The following is a 21,138-nucleotide window of genomic DNA, read 5'->3' as shown; positions in this document are numbered from 1 at the left end:
TCTGTTTGCGCAAGCTTGGAGAATGACGTATGACGTGGAATTACTATAGTCATACGTCACAACCCCGTTTTAACAACTAAGCAACTTTTGCAACTTTGAGCACAAAATTAAGCTATTTGTCAAAAAATATTTGGCGAACTATGTGGGTAATCAACATTGTAAGGAAATGACTCAGAAAAATATATCATAGAAATGTCAAAATACACTGGAGGGGGGCAACACAACAACCCCAAAATTGTTCTTAATCAGTTGTAAATCTTTATTAAAGCAAATAAATGCTTATTAACAAATAACAAAGTCATTAGCTACAACTTATGAATGCTTAATAATAGGTTGCCTTGCCAAATATAGGCAGCGTGAGTTGAGTTCAGTGATTTAAGTAAATAAACGCCTGGGCTATTATTTGAAGTGTATCACTATTCTGAAATGGGCCATTCTGCATATGAGTACCTTTACTTTTGGCACTTTAAGTATATTTTGATGCTAATACTTTTGTACTTTTACATGAGTAAAAATTTTAATGTGTGACTTTTATTTAGGCTATAACAGAGTATTTCTACACTAAGGTATTGCTACTTAAAAATATATTTCAAACACTCCATCCACCACTGTTGTAGAGACAATATAATTTGCATGTTTATGTTTATTTATATATTTTTATCAGGCCTACTGACTATATTTTCGGTGTCCTATAAAAATCTGTTCAGGGGTTGGAGGTGACTTGGATTCATGAGCTCAGTATTTCATAGATCCTGGCTATGATCCTGCCCGCTGACCACCAGCTACCTGGCTTTGTAACTCAACACATTTTATACCGGCCGCAACAGCTGGTGGATATTCCTCGCTGTCAAACAAACAAATTAAATCACAGTCCATTCATTGTGGTGAATCCAGTTCCGTGTCTTCAGCCCGGGCGCTGTGGAGTGTGACAGTTCAATCCGACTGGAACCCCCCATCCTGGGTTTCCTCCCCGCTCCCGCTGCTGCTGGTTGGCTACATTGTATCAGTTCCCACAAGAAGAAGCAGCACGGCGCTCATCCAGAAACGGAGAATACGGAGGAATTAACCTGGATGGGACGCGACCCACTGTGGGATGTAATGCCAGAAGGTCGCGGGAGAGGACTGGACTTGTGACGAGCTTGAGACCGCACCGATAAAAAATGCCCTCCGGACTCGGTTGTTTTCGCTGTGGACTGTATCTCGAAGAAGTGTGATGGCAGAAGTCCAGTGAATCGCTGGCCTCCCCTCCTCTCTTGTGTTGGGTGTCTTGGGGAGTGCGCTGGCTCTGGTTTCTGGTGCTTCAGATTTTTTTTAATAGGTTTTATTGAAATTTAAACCCATTACTCTGATTTGTTCTTTTTATGGAGCGCACACCACCATGGACAGACCAGGGTTTGGAATAGGAGTGGCTAGCTAAGTCGGTAAGTTATTACATTTTTCTCCTTTTTTTCCCCCTCTTCTCTCATTGTTGATAGTGCTACGACTCGTTAGCCATTTAACGTTAGCCTTGCGTGCAAGGCAAGCTGGCTAGCTCTACACCATATAGCCAACACAGCATGCAGCAGCAAGCAAGCTAGCCAAGGCTGACTGCACTCTGAGCTCATTGTTTCACTCTGCCAGCTAGCGTACTAGTCAGATTAGCTCATTACACCAAGCTAAGTTAGCTGTGTTAGCTTCTTGAAGTTTAACTAACGTGTAAAGACCCTAAATGCAATGGCTAACTGATACAATTTAACTTGAATACCCAGGTAACGTTATTAATGACCAGCTACCACCTCGAGGAGTGTGTTAATTGTTAAAAAAAAACACTTGCCTGCCTGCATTGACGTTAATGATTTTCTTGTAAAGTTAGATGTTGGGCAACAAAATGTTTTGAGGAAATATTAGTTGGACACAGTTCAAGCTTCAGATTCCACCAGTGTGGTGCCTAGTACAGTGTTTCCCAAGCTGGGTACCGGGGACCCAAGGGCGTCCATAAGTTTTGTTTTTGAGGGTCTCAATTAAAACAGAACATTTAACACACTCTGTGTTTTAGCAGATAGTGAGAATATGTGTGAAATGTATATTTCTTAACCCTAGCTGTAACTTCTGCTATACTGTGTCTGTAACAAGTTATACTAGAACACAGTCTTCTCCAGTGGAGCTTAAGGGGACAAGATCTTATGAAATGGTGGATTGTGGTCTAATAAACCTCTAGTTAAGGCTCTCTGACATAGACAAGTGTGGGACCCATTCTCTCCAGATTCCTTTTTTTTTTTTTTTTTTGGCTCATATTGTTGGGGCTGTCCCATCACAGTGAAGTGAGTCATTCAATTAAAGCACAAAACATGTTTTACAAGACCACTATGGGCTAGTCCTGGTCTCTACCATGTGGTCTGTGCTGCTCCATAGAGTATAACAGTACCACATTAAAGACTAGTCAAGTAGCCTGTAGCCTAATACCCAGTATTTAATATAAGGGGTCCAATTTCATAAATTCGCACAATGTTTAATTAGAAAATCTGAAGGAGACATTTCTTTAAAAAAACAACAACCTATATGTTCCCTGCAAACAGAGAAGTATGCGTTAAAGTTAACATTTGCCATATTTGCAAAGGCAAAATGATAGGTTTGTGAAGTGCGAGATTTGACTAAATAAATGGACAATCTCAGTAAGTGTTTAGCATTACTTCACAGAGTCCTATTTGAGAGTCATCTGAGTCCCGTGAAAATGCCATATTTTGCTTGAAGTGCACTAGGGCTTGGCTGATAAATTGGCCAGGCCGATACATCTGCTTAGCTTGCTGCAGATATGTGTTTCGTTGTTACTTATCAGCCGACAATGCAAGAAATTTCAGTCCAGAAATGCAGAACTAGGTTTGATGTCCTTTAGAAACCGTGTCAATTTTGCATAATTTGTCCTCCACAGAGTCCTGATAGGTTTATATTTACCCCCAAATATCAATGTCTGTATCATCTTTAACAAGAGCTGCCATATGACATGTTTATCAGTGTAAGTGATTCAGTTGGAAATGGGTGGTTTGTATCATTGTTCATGTAACTTGGTTGCTGAAATGCTTAATCACCTACTGTCAATGCTATTTGTTCAGATAAATGCAGTCATCATCAAGTAAGAAAGGAAACTTTTAAGATTTGGCAGTGAAACATTTTCCTCGTTCCTAAAGAGCCTTAAGTATTCCTTGCTAAAGCTGTGGTTCATTTTAAATATCAGTTTGGCAGCTCCATTTGTCCGGGTGTGGCAATAACTCTGGGCTGGTGACACAGATAAAGGAAAACTCAAACGCAGGCGTGAGATATTACGTGGAATCCTCCTACACAATTTTAGCAGTAATTTACTGTGCTACTTTGTTCCAGTGTGTCATGCAATAAACATGACTGATGTGGTCCAAGCATTTATCCAGTATTTAGGTTGTCAGAAGTTCCTAGTGCACCATCCAGTTAGGTAGAACAGACTTGTGGTTCTGTAGTACTTAACGCTTTGTCATAGAGGTCAATAGGCAACAGCAGTTGTTTTTTCTTGAAGTGTAGCTGGTATGCTGTAGCTTTGGTAGTTGGTAATGATTTCAGGTGTCATACAGGAGGTTTTGTCAACTCAAAAGGAAAAAAAGGATCACACACACCCCTCAATAATACCAAATTAATTACGTGTGTGAATGTTCATCAACTTAGTATTTGGGACATTTTACCAAGCCTGCCATGAAAAGGCTATTTTGGTCCAGGGAGCAGTGAGAACATCAACTTTACTAGAGCTACTATAATTTGTCAGCCCTGCCTATAAATGATTCAAGCCTTTCACTGGGGGAGGGGTGTGAGAGTGTTTGGTCAGTATTGATTCATTACAGACTTTTTTTTTGCATTGTTTGTATAAATTTTAAGGGTGTTTCATGTTGAGACTTTAATGTTCTAATCATTCTGAAGTCAATGCAAGAGATAATAATGTATTACACTGTTAAGCCCAGAGTATTTCACAAAGCCATGTTTCCCCCCTATATTGAGATGATAACAACAACAAGATACATTCAGCTCACTATGAGGCAGAGAGCTGCCACTGCGTACTTTCCAGCTGACTACCTTTTTTTTTTTTTGTAGTAATTTGTTCTAATCAATGTAAGGTTGTTAAGAGCCTTGTTGTAGTGTGTCAGACACATTTTATATAATCTGACAGAGCCGTCAGTTGTAAAGTGGAAGTGAAATTTAAGACTCCAAGCTTCACATAATAACATGACATTTTATAGTTGTCAGAGATGTGTAAATTTGCCCAACGCTTGGATGAGAGCCCAAGGTGAACATGAGAACAACGCCAAGTGAGGACATTTCCTCATTCTCCAGCTCGTTTCTTGTGGCCCTTTTTTAAAATGGGAGAGCATGGAAACAACTGATGGTAAAAGTGACTAATGTATGTAATGCCAATGTGGCTTTCACTCATTGTTGATTAATGTGTCGACTAATTTTCTCGATTAATCGTTTTAGTTGTTTGGTTTATACAATGTCAGAAAATGGTGAAAAATGTCAGATCAGTGTTTCCCTAATAATAAATATAATTTATAATAAATAAAAGCCCCAGATGATGTGCCCAAATGTGAAATGTATCAATGAATGTGAAATCTAAAACCAGAGAATTTTGACTTTTTTAAATTTTAAATTATATATAGTAGGCAATTACTTAAATAGTTGACATTTAATCAGTTAATCATTGCTGCGTCTCATGGATCTGCAAAAAACAGTAGAAGATTTCTGTTCATTTTGACTAGCCGTTAACCTTTTTAAAAGCTGCTTCACATCAGGCGGGACATCAAAGAAACAGTGTGGATGAAGAGAATTTAACAATGTTTGTTTAGAGGTCCAGGGCAACAGATTAGTCCAGGACAAGGGGATTATGTTGGCTTTGTAAGGCTGCCGTCATCTCATGGCTGCACACCAGCTGATGGCAAAGTAAGAAAGGATTTAGCCTATATCCTTAAAGGTAGCTGTTAATGTGAAGGCTTTCAGGTATCTTAAAATCACTTGAATGAAACCATTCAGTTTGGGAGAATGTATAACCCTGTATTCACTTATATTCTTGGTTTTTACTTTGGCAAAGAAGTAGAATGCATGCTTAATAAGAAGCAGATTCATTCCTTAATTCCTTTTTTGCGCTGGTGACTCCATAGTAAGCCTCATGATAATGTTAAAGCCATTGCACAGGTTGAGATTAGATGGAGCACCTTTGTAGTTTAAAGCATCATACAGTATTTCCCCAAGGTTGAGATTTATTTGAAGTGGTCCCTCCCTAAGTGATGGGGGTTGGGCATGTTTAAGCACTGGTGAGAAGCACCATCATCCAGCACTTGAAGAGTGTGCAGGAAAACAGCTTTACATACATGACCTGACTTGTAAATTCAAGTCACTGCAATTGTACATAGATTTTTTTTATTTACCAAATGAGCTGCACGAAACAGGAAAACATTTAAAAAGAAGAATTAATGCATAAAACATGTAAAAAATCAATCAAGGTGTTTGCCCATTACTCTGATCTTCACCCTTTAGATATGTCATTACAGAGTAGAACGATTAGTTAAGCAGTCGATCAAAAGATAAATCTGCAACTGTTTTGATGAGCTAATTGTTGAAATCATTTTTAAATTACAAATCCCAACAGTATCTTGTTTGAGCTTAATGGGCTGCTGTGTCTTAATATTAGATTAAATTAAATATCTTACGGGAGTTGTACTGTTGACATCACATTGGATCTTAGGACATTGTGATGGGTATTTTCAACTGTTTACTGATGTTTATATGGGCCAAATGATTAATAACCTTCATTGACAATACATTTTAGTTGCAGAGTCCAATGCAATGTTTTTCATTTCCTACTTACTACAGCTGGCCACTTGGCCCAAAATAGGCGTACATTAAAATATGTCAGGTAGTGTAGATGCATATTTTAACAGTTAAATATGTCCCCATTAGAAAAAAGCCTGCATCAGACCTTTCCTGGAATGGGTTAAGTGTTTTGTATTGAGTTTTATAGTGTTTTTTTGTATAATATCCGTTGAGAGAGAGAAGTGTCATCTGGAGCTGTGGTGGGTGGAGAGGATTGTATTTGGACTGTCTCTTCATCTCCATCAGGAACAAAATGCTGAGGTGAAAATGCAGCTTTTAACCAACAGCAGTGCTTAAGAGGCATGGTTCACCTGAGAAATATTGAAATGTTGCAGAAATAGTAGCAATGGAAACAACAGTTTTTAATGTTACGCCAAACAGCTCACTTCACTTCACAGATTTACAGGGTAAATAGCATTCATTTAAACAGCTTGTTGATGTTTTATTTGTTTGTTCAAACGTCAAAAGAATATCAATGGGATTTTGTTTTTTTGACATTTTGTTGTTTATTTGAAATGCAACAGGTTAGAGTAAACAAAGGATCTCAAATGGATCTGCCTTTTTATTGATTCATCCCTTATGTTGACCAGCTTTGGACACTTAGTGGGGGAAAATGTGTCTGGATTGGCAACCAAAATAAATATTATGTTAATTAATATGTTATATGAGCATATTACCTCCTTTATTTCCTTGAGCTGCAGTTTTATTGAAAAGGTTGGCGAGATTTGACCGTTATCAATGGACTGAAATTTCGTATCAGGAGTCAAAGAATATGCAACTCTACTTTAGTTTTTATAGCTTTGATTGGATTTCTCACTAGCGAATGGCCAATTACAGCAGAAAGGAGCACACTTTGAATGCTTGTTGCATAGTTGCTGCTTTGCCAGAGACTGGTGATCCATCTTTTCCTGGGATGCGAGCCCAGGTTACACTCAACTCCCCCCCACACACACACACAAGCTATAAAGATATAGTCAGCTTTTGTGGCCCAGCACAGTCTTGAGTGCTCTGAAAATGCTGTCTCATTTGCCTTTGGTTTGACGTATCGTCCCCTGTGTTCTTGGAAAGAAAAGCCACAGACACCATGAGTCAGTTGAATCTGATTTTGATGGGTTATTCTTGTGTTGTTGTAATAACGAAACCCTGTCAAATTGAATTAGTATGTTTAACACACTATGGCTTTCAGTAATGTCTTTGTTCATCCACTCATAAGCAACATGGCCTCGTTTATCACTCTTGCTTCACTTGTTCCTGACACTGGTGATATTTTTACAGATGACTAATTTCCATCTACAAATGGTTGATAAAGATGCCAGTGTAAAGAAAATGGTACGAAATTGTTGTGATGTTTTCAAGCTTCTATACAAGCTTCTTTAATCTGTTGACAGAAAGCAGTCTAGTGTCCTCCCAGATGCTGTAAGCTTGATTTTAGCTGTAGGAACGCCACAGTCTTTTATAAAGATACATTTCTGAGTTCTGAGTGAGCAAGAAATGTCTGTGATGATGTGATGTGTGGGAATTCCTCAGAGCACATCAGTGCTTTAGCATGGTAGCATTGAGTGAGTGGGTGGTTCTGAGGCATTGTCCCTATTGCCCTAATCATGCCGCAAAATCCACTGTCATCTGTAGGATCAAACAGAAACCTTTGTCTCTCTCCACACTTGCTGCACTTGTGATATTGACAAGTAAATGAGAGAACATCCACAAATGACAAAATTGCTGCAGTCTAAAGTGAAAACAGATGATCAAGTGGAACTTCAATACAAATACTTTTTGGGAAATAAATTCTGTCCACCACTGTGTCAATGCTAACAGAGTTCTGCTATCGTGTTTCATCTCACTGCCTGAGCACACATGGTAACAGATGTATAAAATGTTTACGTTCGTTTTATTTTAAAGCATATTACCATCAAAGCAGCTTGAGTTTATAGCCCACTGAAGTGATGTCATTTCAGGCTCACAGTGATCCTGTCCTGTTCCTTTTACATGGAGCATGGATAAAAAATGAACAGGCTTTAGTTGTTTGATTCTTCAGGATATATGAATATCTCGTGGCTAGTTTATTAGGCAATATGCATTTCCAGCTGTTCAATAGAAAAAAGCATTACTAAAGAAGCTAGCACTAGATATTTTGGCACCAGTACCATCTTTATTTCTTTTATCTGCTTTACATTTTGTTCACACATGCGTTATCAATCCCATTAATTCTACTAATTTTGAGCAAAATAGTCAGTTCTGGCATACAGTTACAGGCAATTATATTAAGGCCCTCAAGGTTTGACAGTAATGGTTGGCCGGTTGCCCTCGGCAACCACATTTGGACCACTGTCAACCATTGTGTGTATTCTGGTTGCTGTTTTCGGTAACCAACACACTGATGCCTCTGTCCATGGCATAAATTCTTGCACATAGGCAAATAAGAATGATGCTGTTTGTTTTGTTGGAAATGGTAAAATATGTTTAGGTTCATGTTTAAATGAAAAAATCTAATGATGAACCACATCTACAAACCCCCGAAGACAGTTGTTGACACTGATACTAAAACTAGAGCTGTTGACAACCTGTTGTCTGTTGAATGAAATTTATCTGCAACTATTCTAATGATGACTTTAATAATTTTTCAAGCCAAAACGGTTGTTGTTTACAGCTCCGCAAATGGGAGGTTGCACTGCTTTTCTGTCATGTGATAGTAAAATAAAAATAATACAAGCAATTTGAATACACAATCTTTTAAATAAGTGTGTGTGTATATCAAGAAAATTGTCAGAATAATCAATCAACCTTCAGTACGATGTAGAAATGAGGTCTGATTAGCAGGAAATGGCGGCTCAGCCAGAAAACACTGAACGTGCAGAACAGGATATGCAGTTTGAAATATGAACGCACCAAATTAGCCGTCACACCTTTAACAGTTAACTACATTGTAAAAATGTTGCTAGCCAGCGTTTCATTTGTCTGTTGCCCTGATCAAATCAGACACACGTTACACAATACAGATCTGATCATCATTATCTGATCATTATTATTTGTCCCCGTTCATTTCCCCATTAATCTAACAAGGTGTTGGAAACAGATTATTTTATTAGGACAGAAAATGTATACTCTGATAAACAGTATTGTGCAATTTACACAACTGATCAAGGAAAAATATGTCAGTCTCAAGAGTAGGGATCCTTTACAAAGCCTGTGGCTGGAGAATGCAGTTAAATTTAAAAAACAGGCAAATAAAGAAGCACTTGCAGTCAGTACTGCGCACTTTTCGCACACCCGTTACAGAAAAAAAAAAAAAAGCTGTAATGACGCTGGACAGATCACACTGTGTTGCTGCAGGCAGTGTACATTGTTTTCTTCTGCTACAGTGCCATTGCCGTGATGCTTATTGCACATGATATAAAAAACGTACAGTGTGGACATTTGTCTAAACCGTCAGAGAAGCAATCCTGTGGCTGTAACATAAGTGGATTGAACTGGCCTGACTGGTTTGGAAAAATATGGGTGGGTAATGTTTCACTCAGCAGCTTAAGGCAGATTTATGCCTCTGTGTTGAGATGTTGTGGTATCTATGTGTGGGGCAACGGACGCAATATGGGCTTCATGGAGACCACATCAATTGTAATTGGATAGCTTGATCTGCTTTGTGTTTGCGCCTACATTTTCCATTGCTGGTGTTATTTGTTGATAACAACATGTAGCAGGTTGAAAAAATGCTCTATAATCCTCCTATTCAGTAATGTAGACAAATGTGTATTTTGTGGTCTTGCGAGGCCATTTCCACTGCAGCCCTTCTTCTAACCACAATCAGCTATGTCTATAAACCCAATTACTTTAGGTTTATAATAAATGCACGACAGGACCTGATGATGTACAATGCATCCATCTAGTGAAGTAACAGTGCCATGAAAATCAACGGGTTAAATCCTTCACTGAACTATAAATCAGTTCCCACGCCGTAGGCATCTATAGCAAGAGCAGTGAAAAAACTCAGCAGAGAATCATAAATTCAGCTTTAGTGTTATAAGTAGTAAAGTGAAATATTGGTATCCTCCAAGCTGTGAATATATCAGACTAAAGATGAATGTGTAGTGTGCCACCTGCTAAAAAAGAGCACTTGTGCCATTGTCTAAGTATAAGGTTTTACTTGTACCGTACTGTAATCTGTCAAAGAAAATAGATTAGATGCTGACATAAAAGGGAGAATGTGACGTTTTACAGTCTACCCGTTTGCGTTGCGTTTTAATTTGGCCGGCACTATAAAAGGCGATTGACGATGTTGGACAAAAGGAAAGCAGACTGGCATGTAGAGTAGGAGAGGAAGATGGATAACTGAAGGAAGTTTACATTATTTACAGTCTGAGGAAAGGGCAAGCAAACCTCTTTTAGTTGTCAGGGTGATAGAGCATTTGAGATCTGACCCAGCTGACGTGTGTTTGGAGGTGGATGCATAGGTAACGGAGCTCACTTTGTGCTGTGTCTAAATATTGTGGATGAGGGATAATGTGAGTTGAAAAGTGATAGTGAACATTGGTGAAAAGGTTAAGTAAACATGATATTTTACTTTTGGTGAAATGTGGCATGCCATGCATATTCCATCAGTGACTGAATGTGTATGTAAGTATCACCACTCGCCTATTAATAGGAAGTGGCCGATTTAATGAGATGCTATAGTAGAAATAATCGGTTAGTAATTGATACTTCACTGTCAAAACTTACAGTAGTCTAATCAATCATGAATTGGGTCTAAATCGGTACTTAATCCTGAATTCCCATCAATTTTTGGATATGACACTTGTGCCTCCTAGGAACAGATCACTATTGCATTGATTCTGGAAAGCTACCATGTGAGAATGACAAAGCCATTTGAAGCCCTGCTTGTTGACTCGGCCTTTGTTACGCAGCTGCTAGAAGAGAGGCAGGCAGTTATTTGAGGTTAATGGTTGTCCATGCCCCCTCTAGTTAGACATTCACATGGCAACACCTCAACTGTCCACGGTACAAACAGTAGTGCAGTATATTAGTCACTCAGCAGTGGCCTGTTGTCTTCTCATAGAGTCTCTACAGGAGCAGTTATACCTCTGTTCTTTGTGATGCTTTTGTTTAGAGCCAGTCTGATATGAGATTTTATGACCAATTTTGATATTTAGGATTTTAAAGTTGAATATTCTATTTTTTTTTTTTTTTTTTTCTCCTTCTTTTGAGAAACGCATAACATAAACAAAGATTATCCTTAACATTTGTTATGAGACCCCACCAAGTTAACATGACATAATGCAGTGTAAACATAAACTGTTTTTATTGTTATAAATAGTACTTCGAACAAAAGCACAGATGATTGTATCAACAGATTGCTGTGTTTTGTGGTGGATTTGTCATTTATTGGCTCTTACAAACACTGATAACAATTTATCTGCAATTAGGTCATATCTGCCGATAATATCTACTTCCATTGCTGTATTACATATTTCTGCAGATCAGTCACCCACAACGCAGCAGGTTAGTCGAAGATGCGGTGTGGAATAAACAGTTTGAAATGCCCCTAGTTATAAGTAATATACCATTAGCTTGAATGAATTAATTGTGTGCAGATTGGTTTTTCAGACTGAAGTAAGAATTTGTTGGAATCCTGCCTCTCAGGCTAACCATGCGGGACTGCATGTTAAACAAGACTGAAGCGGGAGAAAATGTGTTTTTATCTTCTAGTATGCACACACACAGACCCTTTTAAAGAAGCAGACACAACATACCCAGCAGTGTTAGACAAGGGACTGTCTGCTCTTTGGCCTCAGGCCTTGTCTTTTTACAACTCTTGCTTCTCCTTCATTTGTCAGTCAGTATTTAAATATAAAGGAGGCTTACTTCACCCATCACGTTTATTTATCCCTTTCTGTTTACATTCTGACTCGAAGAGAAAAACCTCAATCTAACATTGACTGATGGGGGAAAATATTCCACAGGGACACTCAAGATTATAACAACTGACACAGTTCTTAGCACTGTCATGGATATGTAAGTTCCCTACCTGAATTTGTCTACTGCTGTTTGTAATTTAGTTGTAACCACAATGAAATAAGGACCAAACAAAATTAAGTTGTAGTTTCTTTTGAGATTTATGTTCTCGCTAGCACACTTTCTTTCTTGTGTACCGTCTTTCTTTCTGTTTAAACAAAGTTCCCAGATGCTTAATATATGTGTTGGTTGAGGGTAGAAAAACAGAGAGAAACATCATGCCTTAACCAAAACATATAATTTCTGGCTTTAAATGGCGATACTGTTCTGGCCTCAAGGCGTAAATTGTGTTCAGCAAATGGGACATAGCTTTAGTTGGTGTTTGGCATATGGCTGTGAAGTACAACACTGTAAATTGATTTTTGTGGCAATGTGTTGTGAAACAGGAAGCTGGCCTTTAAATTTTTCCCTTGTTCCATGTGGACCTGGATTTAGCATCTCAGGAAGAAACGTGGTCCACCTTAAAATCTTAGGCCCCATCCACACTACTGCGTTTTCGAATTAAAACGGAGACCTTTTGCTATGTTTACACCTCCCTTCCACACTAAAACGGCAAAAACGAAGACCTAAAATGGAGAAGTTTGTAAACACTGCCGACGTCGTTTTGTAGTTCAAAACTCCGCAGGACGTTTTAGTGGGGATGGGCAAAAAAGGAGGACTTTAGAAACAGTGACGCAGACGCTCACACTTGGCTCTCTGATTGGGTATCATAAGTCATGCAAAGCAGAAACACGATGCTACTGACAGTTTTTTTGATTTGGTATTTTTATTAAAATATTCTGTACCATGCAAATAACACTTATCTGCCTACACTTGTACTGTGCATGTCGTCGTTCCGCTGCCACACTCCCGTGTTGCATTCAGTAACAGTCCCACCTCGTTATTGGTGCATGCAAAAAAGAAAAAAAAAATCTGGTCTGATTCTTTGTCTGCCTTTTTTTATTCTTTTGCCAAATCTTCTGTAACTACAGCAGAGACCATCTGCTTCATGTTTACACAGGCACGCGCATGTCCAGTGTACATGAACGGCCACTAGATGTGCGTTTTCTGTCGTTTTAATGTAGACGGGTGTGAACTCTAAAACGCTGGACGGAGATTGTATTGGTTTTAATTCTCCGTCTGTAAACTAAAACGGAGTAGTGTGGATGGGGCCTTAGAACCTTAATAGAAGCTTTGCCCATGTTTAAACTTCCCCCCTTCTTCTCATGTTACTTGTATAGTGGTATCTTATACTTTCTTCATCTTTGCATGCTCCCCCTCTGTCGATTGGAATTTTAAGTGCAAACTAGCATACACATGCCTTTTGATAATGTCTGAAACGAACACTTTAACAAAGTGCTTGTGGTAGCACTGGCAAGTTCTGGCATATAGAGTGAAACAGGAAACCTGCATCATTGGTTTAGCTTAGTGGTGTCTTCCCATTCATTTATAATCGTGACTTTTTTGTTAAGCTAACTTAAGGCAGTCAGGCACGACTGTCACACTAATTATCCCTTAATGAGAAAGAACTTGAGCTCACCAAGTTTACTGACCATCCCAGCCCCCAACATCACAGCTGATTCTTGAGACTGATAAAATAAAATGAAACAGTTCACTGACTAAAATTTGAGACCATCCCAGGAAAAAGCCAATGAGGCGCTGATAAGGAAATGCCCATTAAACAGCAATGATCGTGTCCTGTTATCTTGCATGAGTAAAAATGAAAATGAGAGAGCAAGAGATGAGTGTGTGTGCTTACCAGGAAATATTAAGTTACACGGACTACACATATCAATAAAAATTAATATAGTATTCAAGAAATGCTGCTGGTGATTTTTATCATCTGGCCCAACAGTCCTGTTGAGAAATCACTGTAATATTTCTGCAGTAGTGTTTTCAATTCCTAGAGTGGTTGGGTATTAAGTTAATTACCTTCCTGCTATACTTACCACTGCTAACTATTCAATTTATCCTTTTGCATTTTGATTTGTTGTGCTTTACTTTGCATAAAATACAATGGATTTGACAGTTGGTGTAACAAAGTAACACTAACCTTTTTTTCATGTTTTTGTACAATACACAGCAGATATCATTCAGGAAGTTGCTGCTACTTCGTGTTTGTTACCACTGGTTTTGTTTTGCATGTATCTGCTTATACTTTTTAACTTTCATATCAGGTTGCTGCACGATTTTTCAGGTCTTTTCAGACAAAATTCCTGCCAGTTCGTTTTATTGGTCTGCTCATCATGCAAGAACACTATTTTGACGGCAGTCGTGACCAGTCGTTGAGTTCGAAACACCTTTTGAAGCAGTGCCTAATGGGAAATACCTGTACTACAAAGCGGGGTAACTGGCTTATCCAGGTAACTTCAGGAGTAACTTAGTGACGTCGGGTGTAACTTCCCGGTTAACCCGTACTACGAAAGGTGGATAGGTGTTACCTGAGGTCTGTTGCCATGGCAATTTACTCCACATCTCTAAACTGCTCCGAGCAGGTTTTGTTCGTGGTTAACATGAGGTTACCCTGCACGTTGACTACACACCACATCTGTACTCAGTGTTGATGATGAGAAGTAGGACATAAATACACACCACTTCATAACATATGTTTCATCCTGATTTGCTCCACTGCGGTTGCAATGAAGTTCTGAACACAACAGCATTACATTCAGAGTGCAAGCCCTGCAGCCTCAGTGATTTTAAAGAGGAATCTTAATGAATTAACAGGATAGTTTCGTAGATGGAGCCCATCTGTAGTCTATAAGTGTTTTCACATATTTAGATTATTTTACGTGTCCAAACAATAGGGAGCCAGGGTCGGGGTTAATAAACGAAGGAAAAAACTCGGAAAAATCGGAAATTTAATGTCATAAAAAAAAATCACTCAGTTTTCTTTGAATACTCCAAATCCAAGGCAAAATCTCTAAGGTGCATGATAGTGATTGTGGGCTAAACTCATGAGTATTTCCTAACTGCTAAATCCAATTGCAAAGTTTAATATAACTTTCAAGCGTGTGCATAGCCTACTACTGTGTGTGCGATGTTGCAGCCTTGCAAAGAAGTTTCTCTCAAATGTGTGACTATAATGTCAGTGAATATTCAAGTTTTTTACTTGTAGGCTAGGTTAAATTAAATTTTCTCTTGGATTATTAGGATTACCCCTCTACTGGCTCCTTTTTTTCTATTACAATGGACCTTATGTGCAGTTGTACCTTTACATCATATTACACATAAAAGAAGACCCCATAAAATACATAATAGAGATTTAATCTGCAATAAGACCACTGTGAAGATAATTAGGCTACAAATTTACTCAATGCGATGCCAACAAGCCTCCCTGGCTTTGTCATCCGCCACGATATTAGATTTAGCCGTTAACTTGTCTTTACATTCATAATTTCCTGACACTACCAATGTGCATTCTTCTGGAGAAATGCGAAAAAACTCTGCCTGCACGGCCGAACACACCCGTTTTATGCAAACGCACACCAACTCCAATTAAGTTAACACCGGGTTAACACAGACTCAACTAACCAACATCTTATCCACCTTCGTAGTACCGTTTAACTCCAGTGTAGGCGGTCAGTTTGTCAACCCTGAGTTTGCATGATAACCCCGAGTTAACTCCGAGTAGGTTGAACTCCCTTCGTAGTACAGGCCACTGGAGGTGTTATTTATACCAACTCAGAATATCTGGCAGTGGAGGGGGTGTACTTGTCAACACAAAGCACTTCAAGTGTTCTCTCATCTCCACTGGTACTTTTCCTGCTTTTGAATAATTCATTTTCTTGGTTAATGGTTAAGTTACCCTGCTTTGTTTTGTCTTCTACACTAGGCTTTCAAACCATAAACCCTGAAAACCTTTTTCTAAACAATTTAGGATGTTGAAATTGAAAGTATCATACTACTGCAGTTGGCCACTGAAGTATATTTGACATTTGCAACCCCTTATGTATATTGCACTTCTCTTTTTGTCTTGGTTTTGTGTTTCTGTAGACCTTTTCTACTAATGTTAGGAGTAAAATTATTAAGCAATTCTGTTTTAAAGTCTAGCTCTACTGTTACCACAGCCCTCACATCAACGCCTCACTGTCCATGTAGATGCCTCTTTATCGTCAATATCAACCAGTATATGAATTAGTATCTATTCAATTCATATGCTAAATATGTTGCAGCAATTGTATGCAGGTTGAACTAATCAATGCGCTCGTTACATGTTAACGTTACATTTACTCCATTTAGCCGACGTGCTACATAGTTAGCTTGCCTGCTACTAGTAAATCACATTAAGCCTGTGGCAAAGAACCTTGGTGTTTGGTTTGATAGTAATTTAAATTTCGAGCAGCACACCACAAAGCTTGTTCAATCATGTTTTTATCAACTTAGAAATATAGCAAAAATTCGATCTATGTTAACTTTTAAGGACACCGAGACGCCTTCATCTCATCACGCCTGGATTATTGCAACAGCCTTTTCACCTGTTTAACCCAAAAATCTATTGATCGACTCCAGACTGTCCAGAACTCAGCTGCCAGGCTTTTAACCAGAACAAAGAAATATGACCACATTACTCCTATTTTAGCTTCATTACACTGGCTCCCAGTATGTTTTAGAATTGACTTTAAAATTCTATTGATCACTTTTAAAGCTCTTCATGGCCTCTCGCCTTGTTATATTTCTGACCTTTTAGTCCCATAAGCACCAGCACGTACCTTGAGATCCTCGGGCAGAGGTCTGTTGTCTGTTCCAGAGTCTCGACTGAAAACTAAAGGGGACAGAGCGTTTGCTGTCAGGGCCCCGAGGCTCTGGAACAGCCTGCCCGAGGAAATCAGGTCGGCTGAGTCAGTGAACTCTTTTAAGTCCCTTCTTAAAACATACTTTTATAGGCGAGCCTTTCCCGATCTTATTTGACTTTATTTTATCCCTTTTATTTTATTCTATTTAACTAATTTTATATTAATTTTTCATGCTCTTATCTTGTTTTTTTGTATTATTCTTTACACTTGTTAAAGCACTTTGTAACTTTTTTGAAAAGTGCTCTAAAAATAAGGATTATTATTATATTACTTTCAGTAACTATCTTTATTATCTGTGTATCTTTCACCGGAGGCTCAGCAGTGTCAGCACAGCTAAATGTTTTGGATGATAACGAAACGGATAGTGAGCTGAGCTGAATATTATAACGAGATTGTGTAACACTTTATAATAATAAGACTGCAGTAAGTAAATTTACTGTAGTGTCAGTGGATTGCTCTTCCTCTGGGTTGTATATTATGTGGGCCATGTTAGTTACAGGGACTGAGAGGTGGAGAAGCTGTGTACCCGAGTATCAGTAAAAGGCAATAAATCTAAATTGAACGTTATGAAGCAAACAGCGGCAGGTCCGAGCTAATGTAGCGTTAGCTGGCTGCATCACTACAGGATAGTAAACAAATCGTTCCACATTTGCTTTTTACTGTTACATCATTTCTTGCAGGCTTTGATACATTGACATATAATATCTGTGGTACACAGGATAGTTATGTGAGTCGCGTTAGTTGGTGAATTAATGTGGAAAGCGATAACTTCGCACCGGATAACATAAGCGTGTTATAAGGCGTTAGCCGCCGAGCTAACGTGACTTTCTGTGTTTCTCCAGCTTTACTAATGCTCACTTTGTTCTTACTCGACATCATCTGAACCTGTTTGGTCTGATGGGCGCCAGCACATAAACCTTTATTGTTGTTTTGTGTCCTTACATGTAGCCTGTGTTTTGCTGTGAGCTGGTTGTTTTATGGTGTTAGTGGACTGCATGTCGTTAGCTGCTGAGTTGTTGCTGTAGTGTGAGAGAGGCTCAGGAGCGCGCACAGAGCTGAATCCAACCTGGAGACCTCACATTAAAAGCAGAATAGTGGCTGATGTAAGCAACGGAGAAAACAGCCGTGTGCTTCATTTCTAAGTGAGTTTTGTGCCCATTGACAATAAGGCAATGAAAATTTGATTTATTAAAATCACAAACTTACATATAGCCTCTTTAAGCCTAGTTCACGCTACACGATTTTTAGCCGGATTTGCTGCTCGGTTATGTGTCAGCTACACGACGACGCTTCACAGTGGCTCCCCGACACATTTCTGACACACCGCCGATGTCTGCCAGATATCTAGCATGCCAAATATCTGGCAGACATCGGCCGACTCTTTTTACAGCATATTTGCTGCTGTTATTGTGCAGTTGGTCACAAACTGTAAAACTGAAATTCCTTCCATTCTGAACATTCAAACTACAGCATAGATGAAACATCTGGTATTGTGATTGTGAACATGTTACACCTCAGTGTTATGCAGTTACTCAAACAGTAAATGTGCCATATTAGTGCTTAACCACATTCCACCATATAGATGACTATAACTGATGTATTATTTAAAAAGTATTACAGATTTCATATACAGAGAGAGCGTGCACTCAGTGAGCCTACTTTACAATTGCTCACAAACACGAAAAAGTGTGCCACAGAAGATGCTGCTGCAGCTGTTGTTACTATATCAACTTGCATTGAGACAGAGTGTCTTAATTATAGAGTGAAGTGAGCAGAGATAATGAGAAGTGTTTGGAGAATCGTAGTGACTGGCTTTTGTAATTCAGAAGTCATGGCAGAGTAGAATGGCTGAGCATGTTAATGGAGCTGCTCTTATTCCTGCTCGAGTCTTGAGCACGGGAAAAATCAATCTGGCACCTTGTCAAGGTTTTAAGATTGGGGTTTCCTTGCACTCTGGCCAATGTGTGTGTTCTTTTTATCCTCTGAATCAGCTGTTGCCATAGACAAGCCACAATTTCATTATTTATTTGTACTTAAGAGTTGGCTTGAATTCCCAGTTCAGACAGAACCCCTCTATTTAAGCTTAAGTATGATGGTCTTACTAGCATTTATTTAGTTTTCATTTCTTCAAATATTGGATACTTTTGAGACTGCTGAAAATGAAGCAATTTCTAATGGTATTTCACAGAGGACAAGCAATTTGTCATAATTTACTGTGGCGAGCATTTCCACCATAAAAGGACGGTAAATATACTTGATTAGGCTTTGATTCATGAGAACCAAATGTTTGTTTGCTACTAATAATTCAACTGTGATATTTAGCTCAATTTGATTGGAATTCACACAAAACTGACTTCATCTGCCAGCAAGTCTTTGTTCTTTCATTTAATCTATTTATATCACTATCAAAGTGAGTGTAAGCTGTCTTACTAGAAACATTGCTCGATTAATGATATACAAGATTAATGTTGCTTTCATAGTAGTTTACTTCACAAAGATGTAGTTAATGCTTAGTTAGCCAACTAATCTGTAATTGCACATTCTCATTTTTTAAACTGGTGGCTTTTCTAGTGCATCTCAAAAGGTCTTTAAGTATACAACATAATTATAGGGCTTTTTGTAAGTACTAGTAACTACAAGTAGCGCTTTCTTTATGTTGTACAACCTTCCCACAGATTTCAGATTAATACAGTTATCTGTCTGTGTTAAAAAATAAATTGGTCTAATAACATTTGTTTTTAATTGGTCTCTTCAAATGCTGTGTGTGAATTATTGTAGTGTGTTTGGCCTGTTTTTTGATGGGCACTTACGATGTCACATTGATTAGTGACAGTGTCTACACAAAAAAACATATGGTGTAGTCAAAACAGTCAGAAGGTGGAGTCTCTACTTGCACAGCTGCTTGTGTTTTGATTTGTGTCTCTGCAAGTGGCGAAAAGGTTTGTACCCTTGAGCCTGATGTTGGTAGGCTGGAAATTCTCAAGGACACAATATGATTACATTTCTTTGCTCTGACCCACTGTATAGTATACACTGAATCATGGAAATGATTTGACTTGCAGTTAATCAGACTGGATAGGGTAGGATTGAGCCAAAAGGGCAGAACTATTAAATAGTGTGTGACAGTCTGTAATATTTTTAGATTGTAATGTATAACTGGTTTATTTTAGAGATGCACCGATTGCATTTTTCCTGGCCAATTCCGATACAGTTTTTTTTTTTTTAAGTGCCAACCTGCCGATTCCAATTCTGCCCAATTCCAGTTTTGTTTCTTTCTAAAAACTCTAATTGACAGCATACACAGACATTTTTGTAACTTTATTTGAAATATATTCTTTTTATTAGTATCTTTGTTAGCATTTGCTCTTCTGACTGGGGTTCATTCAACTGTATTATAAAACACTGAATATGAAATAACTTTAATTTTCTTCATGACCTTATGATGCTGCATCATCCCTTTTTAAAGGGAGACGACGTCCCTCCTCCTGATGCAGTCGTCACAACTGCCAGCCAGTGGGGCTGGCATATTGGTATTGGGCTTCTGAGGACTATGCAGAGGGGCGTACCCTTAGTGAGATACAGAGCGAATGTTTGAAAGACAACTTTAGAATACATTACCCTATTTCTGGTAGCCTATGTTATTTCTTATTTCACCATTTTTATTCTCCTTAATTAGCTACCTTACTTTAGTGTTTATCTGCTCACTGTGCTTTTCCCTTCAGACAGCGGTCTCTCCCTCTATCTGTCTGTCTGCTCTTGTCAGCAGTTTTATAAAGACAACTGGCGTTTTGATTTTTTTCATCCCCGTTTCCGTTTTTTTGTTTTTTATTTTTTTGCTCCACCGCAAAAACTAAAATCTTAGCAAGATTAATTATCTTAATTGATGGCAAAATATACTTGTTTTTTTGTCTGACAAGATATTTCTTCTTACTAGGCGGCTTTTATGTTAGAGAATTTCAATTGTTTCAAGTTTTTTTGGCCTAAAGTAGCAAGTGAAATATTCTTGTTCTGAAAATTTTGCTTATTTTAAGTAATATTTCCCCCATTATAATGCTTTTTCCCTTGTTTTTGAGAGCTCAGCTTTTGCAGTGTACAGACTGTACTGTACTGAATGACATTGGCACCAACAGCTGTGTTTGCTGTGTCTTTAACTTCTTCGTGCTGGTAAAATATCCAGAGTGTCCGCGTCTTCTAACATAGCCTAATTGCAAGCATTGTGTCACGGTGTAGAAGTTGCACGCCTACGACATAATTTAGCGCATGCTTGTGTGTGTATCTGTGTGTGTGCAGGGCTCTACACTAACCTTTTTCCCAAGGAGCACATTTACTATTTATTGTACACATATTTATTATACTATATGTGTGCTCATTCTCCTTATGTTCAACTATGGTGTGAAACCTTTGGAGGACTATGGAAGTGAAGAACCTGGTATCTGGACACTCGGCATTGGACTTAATATTTTGTCAGAGCTTTTTAAAATATTGAAACAGATGTTTT

General features: G+C 38.5%; 1 protein-coding gene across 3 annotated transcripts in view; it reads left to right on the top strand.

The window, feature by feature from the left end:
* Nucleotides 1-969: 969 nt before the first annotated feature.
* znf609b (zinc finger protein 609b) overlaps nt 970-21,138 on the top strand; it is an 84,782-nt gene continuing 64,613 nt past the window's right edge. For all 3 annotated transcript variants that reach the window (XM_038700910.1, XM_038700911.1, XM_038700909.1), the window contains exon 1: nt 970-1,421. The gene's annotated coding sequence lies outside the window, so the exon portion shown is untranslated. The remainder of the gene's footprint in view (nt 1,422-21,138) is intronic.

The sequence above is a fragment of the Micropterus salmoides genome, unplaced genomic scaffold, assembly GCF_014851395.1.
Source record: "Micropterus salmoides isolate LMB-PRFRI ecotype aquatic unplaced genomic scaffold, ASM1485139v1 Ms_hic_scaffold_6, whole genome shotgun sequence".
NCBI lineage: Eukaryota > Metazoa > Chordata > Actinopteri > Centrarchiformes > Centrarchidae > Micropterus > Micropterus salmoides.
The sequence above is the reverse complement of the archived record's forward strand: the minus strand, read 5'-3'. Positions and strand labels throughout refer to the sequence as shown.